Source organism: Echinops telfairi, unplaced genomic scaffold (genome assembly GCF_000313985.2).
Source record: "Echinops telfairi isolate 266 unplaced genomic scaffold, ASM31398v2 ScPeMD7_23;HRSCAF=83, whole genome shotgun sequence".
Taxonomy (NCBI): domain Eukaryota; kingdom Metazoa; phylum Chordata; class Mammalia; order Afrosoricida; family Tenrecidae; genus Echinops; species Echinops telfairi.
The window spans coordinates 62,338,037-62,346,098 of record NW_022103920.1 but is presented as its reverse complement, the minus strand read 5'-3'; the positions used below and the strand labels follow the sequence as shown (position 1 = coordinate 62,346,098).

Below are 8,062 nucleotides of genomic sequence, written 5' to 3'. Positions count from 1 at the left end.
AGCGTGATCCACATGAAGCTGCCTGTGTGTGATTTCCTGATCCCCTGCTTTATTCTAGAATTTGTAAAAAGCTCACAAAGTACAACAGTCACCAACTTCCAGGAGAAAAAGGCACTAAAATGCTGATGTTGCTCCTCCACAATTAGCAGTAATTATACCTGGAAAAAGGAAAAGGTTTTCAAAAGTCTTGTAGTCTAATTCGCTTTTGCAAAAATATAAAGCACTCCCAACAGTTTCTAATTTTGATTATCCCTTACCATTGTGTTGTAATTGTCTGTGTTTTAAAAAGCTCGGCATTGTTATGAGACTTAGAAATAGCACTTGCTAATGAATGCAGAGATAGTGTGGAATAGGATGGGGAAAACATGTTGGATCAAATTTGATGGAAAACCTTCCATTTCTTACCTATTTGGAGCATTTATATAGCTTGCAGAGAGTAAAATCATGAGTATATCTAAATAGTATGAATTCAAGTAGTTGCGGTGGGTTTCTACGCTGGTTTCAGGGAAAATTCTTGGAGGCCTGTGCTAATAAGTGAAGTCACTACATTTTCTTGTGATTACTTAGACAACAAGACATAATTACATATGAAAAACTTAGATGTGCTTTGTTATCAGATCCTGTGCTACTTCTCAGGCAAGAAATTATGTTCATGTACTAAAATTTTAATTAATTCATGTTAGGATTAGAGATGGAACACCATTTTGTTTATTGTGGATTTAGGGTAAAACCCAGAAGTATTAATCGACCAGATTATTATAAAAAAAATCACTTTTTTTCTAGTTCTCATTGAAAATGTTTCATGAATGATTAGACTGTTTCCCTTGATAATGATCATTTATACACTCTAGTTTGAATCTTTAATGTTTTCTTTGAAGACCTTACAGTGTCTCTGGTATTCCTCCAACTTATGCATTCTTGTAGGACCAGAAAGGTTTTGATTTAATCTAGATTTATCTCAATATATCTTGGAGTTATTTACTTAAAAATTTATCCTTGCCGTCAATTTCTCATAATATATTTACCTTATGTCAAGGGGAATGCTGAAACCAAAACAGAATTTCACATTTAAGCAATTGTGTTCCCTGCTCCCCTCCCTTGCTAACTCCATTTCAGGCCCTGAATGAATATGGTAATTGAGGTTGTGTGCACCCTGGCCAACAGTGAAATGAATATCCTTAGAACAGCAAGAGGCACTCTTGGCTCAGCCACTCCATCTTTGTGGCCATTTCTTCCTTATTTTGCAGCAGGAAGGAGGAAGGCAGATCCAAGTTCATCTTGACACTTTGTATTCTGGATCTCAAGCCCACAATTAAGGAATCATGTATTCTTGGTATAGCTTTCACTTGACAGTGCCCAGCTTTGGGGTTTGCTCCATGAACCTTGATCAGTCCCCTTCTCAAAGGATTTTGGTCCCTTTTGTTTCTCCTCTCTTGGGAGAGGTGAGGAAAATACATGGGGGCAGTAATGTCATTTGATGATTCATTTTATTTTTACATGTGCTCTTTAAGGTTAACGTTGAAAATTTAACACACACACACACACCAAAGACATGCCAATAAAACTGTTTAAACAATAAAAACTATGCCAATAAAACTGTTATTGAAATAAAAGAAAATGTAGGGGCCCTTATACTGCAAGTGATGAAGAACAAGCTGTAATTTCTTATAGACTATGAATTTGGGTTTAACCACAAGGTCAGCAGTTCAAAACCACCGGCTGCTCCATAGGAGAAAGATGAGGCTCTCTACTCCCTTAAAGCGTTCGCAGTCTCAGAAACCCATGGGGGTATTTCTACCCTGTCCTATAAGTTCACTATGAGTCAGAATTGACACTATTTCAGTGAGCTATTTAATTTATTTATTTCATACTGCAAATGAGAAGAGAATGAATTGTAGTTGCTTATAGGTGAAGAGTTTAGGCTTATGTGAATTATGAGGAGTCTGAGAGGCATTTCATGTTTCAGGAGTAGTAATCTGGTTGGAAAGGGGAATCAGGAGTCTAATTGTTGAGACTGTCGAGGAAGCACACTGGCATTCTCAGATGGTTGGCTGGTTTGGTGGGCATGAGCTGGAGGGTTGGTAGAGCTTATTGGAGATGAGCAGCCACTGCCCTAAGGCACTCTGCAGAGATTGCACATTCCCATATATCAACTCAAGGTTTCAACAGTTTAAAATAATTTAAATGCTACATGCTACAGCCCACGTGAACCCTGTATAACTGCCCCATTGGGTGTCCAAGGTTGACATCTTTACAAAAGCCACCGCTTTGTCTTTCTCCAGCAGAGCAGTGCGTAAGTTTGAGCTGCTGACCTTTGGGTTGGCAGCTGAGTACTTTAACCACTGTGCCACCAGGCCTCCTTGCATCCTATACTTGTTTCTATGTATTATTTTGTACTTTGATTTTTAAGCACATTATTTTAAAAATTCATTTTGTTAATTGAATTTGGTGTATCTTTCCCCGCTTATTTATTACACAAGAAGGGGAAAGTATCTTTGATGTGTAGACTCAATTGAGGGGATTCTTGCTTATATTGTAGATCATGATTATATTTATGAGAAGTGTTACCTCCTGAAACTCAGTCTGAGTTCTCTCATGTTAACAAAAATTTCTAAAAATTCAATTTGGGAATCAACAAATTGGCACTTTTTGTCCCCCCTTTGCATGGTCTTAGGACATAAAATCATAATCTATTTTAAGTTTATTATAAGTGATGGAGCGCTTGTTTACATGGGTAAAATGACTCTATCTTAGTAGTGTATTGAAGTTCATGTTAATGTTTGCTATTTAATGACACCTAATAATATTCATTGAAGGGCTATGCTAAACTGGAGAGAAAATGTGTTACCCAGGCAACTGCCTCGGGCAAACTAGAGATTCAGGCATATGGCTCTATAGTACACATTATTTCAGCATCTTTAAGCATAAAGAACCACACATGTAATTGACTGTGAAAAATTACTGCTCAGTTACTGTATTGTATGGTCATAATAGAAGTAAATGAATACGTCATTGTTGTTGGAACAAATCTGTTGGGAATCACTTGTAGACTCTACTATTTAAGAAGCAAAAATACAATAAGAAGAAAATAGCTGGTTTAATTAACATGTAAAAATTGGGTTAATTTGAATTCAGCTGGCACAGCAGATATTAATGTTGGCTGATTTTCTTCTTTTTCTGGTCCTATTCTGGCTGAAGTCTGTGTACTTTTATTTGTTCTTGTCCACACCATGAATAATTTTATTTTTTTAAAACGATAAAGGTTATTTTAGTCACTTAATTTTTGCTTTGCTGAGGACTTATGTTACCATCACTTCAAGAGAGGTTTTTGTGTGTACCCAAAATGTAGGAATTATAAGTGAATGAAAGAAAATGCTAAAAGGCTCCTATTTGGTAGTGCGTCTTAAAGAAGAATCAGCAGAACCTGGTGTTTTTAAAAACGGTTTAGTTTTTTTTAGCAGAATGAGTATCTGGGAATCCAACATTGGCAGATCTCAGACAGGAGCACAGTCACTCTCGTCACTGTTTGTGTGTGATTAGGCCACTTTGACTATTTTAGAATATGGTTTTAATATCATTGTCTAATTTTAAACATTCGAGGTCACAAATTAAAGATGTGCTTCCATTTAAGAATCATTTAACTTAATACTTGTGCCCTGTGCGTGTTAAAATGTTGAAGTGTAAATAAGAATAATACAGATAATTCTTGAAGGTATCCACGAGTCTTTGGTTGATTAGATTTTCCCATGTAGAAATATAAAACAGGATACATGCCTCACAACATATACAAAAGTGAATTCAAAGTTATTTAAAGACTTGGTATAGAAGCTACACCCATAAAATTCTTAGAATGTGCCAGCTCAGCACTGTTAAGGCTACCCTTTCACAGTGTATTAGTTAATAACAAGCACAGACAGCAAAAGACAAAATAAATAAATAGGACCTCCTCTTAAAAAAATTTGTTCATCAAAGGCTTTCTTTATCCTCCAAAATGGTAAGACAAGCTGCAGATCAGGAGAATCTATCTTCAGAAACCGTAGACCTGACCCAACTCTAATAATAACCCCCCCCAAAATATATATATTATGAACAACTTAACACCCAAATTGCCCAGTCATAAAATGGACAAAGGACTTGAATAGTCAAGTCACTAAGAGGACACTCAAACAGTCACCACACAATGGGAAGAGATGCTCACTGTCATTAGTCATCCCTCCTACTGTGGTGACCAAGATAAGAAATGCAGGCAAGAAAAGTGTTGGCAATTATGTGTGCATGGGACTTGAAATACTAACCTATTGCTGTTGGGATTGCAGATTGGTATCACCATTGTGAAAAGGCAGTATGGGATACCTTTAAGAAAAAAGAGAATTAACATACAAACCCTAAAACCCACTGTTATTGAGTAGGGGAATTCCATTGTGCTCACGCAGAACTTGTACATCAAGCGAGAGGCCGTTGTGCGAATAGAACAAGGGGTTACTGCATGGTTTAAAGTCAGGAAAGGTGTGTGTCAGGATTGTCCCTTTCACCATACTTTATTCAGCCTGTGTGCTGAGTAAATCATTGGAGAAACTGGCTTATATAAGGGAGAATGTGACCTCAGGATCGGAGGCAGGCTTATTATTGGTTCTGTGTCTCACTGATGTTGTAGCTTCAGTGCCTAGGGCATTGGCTGGCATTTAGTAGGTGCAGGATACATATTTGGTTGGTTGCTTGTGCAACGTATATTTACCAGGTTCTTGGGAGGGAGAGGAAAAAGGTGGAAAAGCCACAAAGCTCTTAACAAAGGTAAAAATCACAGAAGCGTAGCCCTTTCGACACACAGCTCTTGTGTGGTGAGCACCGGGAACCCAGTTCTGGATTTTTTTTCCCCTCGTCACCCACAAATACTTGTGCTTGGGTGGTCTGGTGGCTGGAGCCCGGGTCTTGGAGCTGGATTCCCCTTTTATCGCTGGCAGCACTCCTGGACAGTTGCTTGGCTTCGGTTGCAGCATGAGGCAGAGAGAGGGTTGTGGGGCGAAGGTATTTTTTTGGAATGCTCTGTGGTTAGGAGCCTGAAGTAAAAGTGGTCATTGAGTTTTGATATGGTGCATTGTCTGCAAGTCAAGTTCCTGAAGTATGAACAGAGCAGATCTTTATGTGCAGTTGCTTAACCTTTCTGAGCAGGAGAGAGGGCCTGGAGCTAGGAGACAGGCGGAGATGAAAGGGACCACATGGGGTGTGACCCTGCTGGGCATGAATTAGCCCCAGCAGGGAGCATGCCAACTGGAGGTTATCCACCTTGGAGAACCAGGGGTTAGTGTGATGCTTGGCCAGTGCAGGCTGCTGCTTTCAGTTTCGCCTCTGTTTCCCTCCCATCTCTTAGTCATTCTTTGGGCTACTACCTTGTTTAGGTTTTTGTCATCTTTTGTTTTCTATGCATTTTATTTGTCTTATTTTTTTTTAATTGCAGAAACAATACAGCCATGTATGTGTATTATGAAAAAACTATATAGGGGCAAGTAAAATCGAAAAAAGTAAAAATGTTCACCCCTTAAGATGCCCATGGCTCATGTTTTGGTGTGCAGCTTCACACTGAGCCTGTGTGTGCATATGTGCTTACACATGTGAAATGTCATTTCTGTCCACTTTTAACAAAATGGAATCGTCCTATGCCTATCTTTGTGTAATGGTATCTTTTGCTTAATATCATGAACTTGGTTTATGATTTTTAATGTTTGAATAGTTTTCTTTATGAAAACTCCTTTATGATCTGTCCATAAAATCAAACTCACTGCTCTCAAGTTGATTCTACCTCATGGCGGCCCTAGAGGACAGGGTAGAACTGTCCCTGTGGGTTTCCAAGACTGTAACTCTCTGTGGGAGTAGAAATCCTCATCTTTCTCCCGAGAAGCAGTTGGTGGTTTGGAATTGCTGATGTTGCAAATCACAGTCCAATGTGTAACCTTTATGCCACCAGGGCTCCTTTATGATCTGTCATATATCATTATGTATTGAGGTTAATAGAAGTCACTGTAGCATATAGTATCTTACCAATTGGTAAGGTCAAGGTCAACTTCAAGGTGATCTGTTTGAATCCACCAGTCACTCCTTGGGAGAAAGGTGATGATTTCTACTGCCATGGGGCTTTGTCACTTTGGAAGTCCACAAAGGTAGTTCTGTCTGTCTGTCTCGTAGACAGACTCTCTGTCTCGTAGAGTCGTGCTATGATTCAGAATGGACTCAGTGAGAGTGAATCTGGTTATCAAGACTGCTTTCATGTTTCCTAGTATTATCAACAGCCGTTGTGAACATCCGAGAGAGAAAAGTTTGTACACATTCATAAATGATTTCTTATGGCCAAGTCTTAGAAGTGGCGTTGTAGTGTCAGTGATGTACTTATGTGCCGTGCACTCAACTGCAGCTCATAGAGACCCGACCAGACCGTTGAACTGTCTGTCTGTCCCCTGGCTGTCGTCTCTGTGGGCACACACATCACTAGGGCATTTCTCCTGTGGCGCCCTGGGGACTTTGGGTTTGCAGCTAAGTGTTTCACCACTGTGCCCTGGGGCGCCCTTCAAAGGATATAGACGCTGTGCATTATGAAAGAGCCCTGCAGAATGTATAGCACTCTATAGTGCCATCTCCTTGTGGAAGGAACCTGCTTTCCCCCTCCGGTCTTTATCCTCAGGCCTCTTTCCTGGATTCTTCCCAGATCTAGACAGCTCCCACTCCTTTGCCAGATTAAACTTTCTTAAGCCCAGGTTGACCAAGCCACTAACACACTCCGAGGCTCTTCGCTATCAAAAGGGGACCATGAGACTTCCTGCTGCTTTCCCCTTCTCTCAGCAACTCTCACCTGTGGCTCCATCGCTGGTTTCCCTCCTTGGCTCCTGGCTCAGAGACTTCTCCTTCCGTTATTTGATCACCATGTCTCTGAGTCAAACGTTATCACATCTTCACTCTGATACCATCTGGTTCTAACTTCAGTAAGACTTCCCTATCTCCTTTCTATCATCTTATTAATATTCTTTCCCTGTATAGATGTGCTTTACACAATTGATCTATGTATTGTGATGAATTGTATGAGCCTCAATAAATGGATTTAAAAAATATATTCTTTCCCTTTTTTTTCAATTACAGAAGGGTGAGATATTGCCTTACTGGGGAAACTTAACATCCAAATTACTGTCTGCCTTTTTCAAAAAGTCCTAACAAGTATTCAAAGAAGAAAGCAATTATAGCTTCCACAGGAATACGAACAAACAAAATGGAGTTGATGATTGTCCCAAAGAATTCCTAAAAGAGAAAAAATGTAATATTTAACCTTTCTTCTTTTGAGGCAGAGTACATGAACTCCACAATTCATAAATAAGATTTTCTTACTTTATAAGCAGGAAGAACTGAGATTCTGTGTGGATACGCATATTAAGTACAAACTAGAAAACCCATTCTTGACGAAGATGAGAGAAAAAAATCATTCTTCAACATTTTCATTCTCATGCGTTGAGGTCCAAGGTCTGTTGAATCCACCTTGTCAATTCACGTCCTGCCTGTACTTTCTCGTCTGAGACACACTGGGGGCGTAGCCCTTACAGAGCCACCCACCGTCTTCCTTTGTGGGGTCAAAGCAGCCAAACCCCATCAGCTTCATCATTTCTCTCTCTGCCTCTGCTTTGCCTTCCGAGCTCTCCTCAGTCATCGGACCTTCTTTGTTTCTGTCTTTTCCTCATCTCTTCTTTTTTTCCATTGAGAAAGGGGAGGTGATGTGGACCTATGTTTCTTGGCCATCTGGAGCGTCTTCTGTGTGGTGATGGAGAACGGCTCCTCCTTCTATTGCTCTCCCGGGATCGCGACCTTTCTTGGTGTCTGCGTTCCCCCTTCTTGGATGTGGCCCCTGACCAATTTCGTTCCCTCTGTGGCAAGCGGCTGCGACCCATCCGGAAGCCTCCTTCTACTTATCCAGTATTCTTTCCCTTCTTTGAACTCATCAGAAGGTGCTCAGCTCTCTTTCCCTCTGGGTTGGCACTCCCATGTAGCCACCTTCTCAGTGGGTTGGAAGCTCACCAGTCTCCAGGTT

General features: G+C 40.3%; 1 protein-coding gene and 1 pseudogene across 1 annotated transcript in view; one reads left to right on the top strand and one right to left on the bottom strand.

Moving 5' to 3' along the window:
* SLC25A13 (solute carrier family 25 member 13) overlaps window positions 1-8,062 on the top strand; it is a 204,543-nt gene that overhangs the window by 65,027 nt on the left and 131,454 nt on the right. The gene's annotated exons all lie outside the window — the stretch shown is intronic.
* LOC105978599 lies at window positions 7,460-7,922 on the bottom strand (annotated as a pseudogene).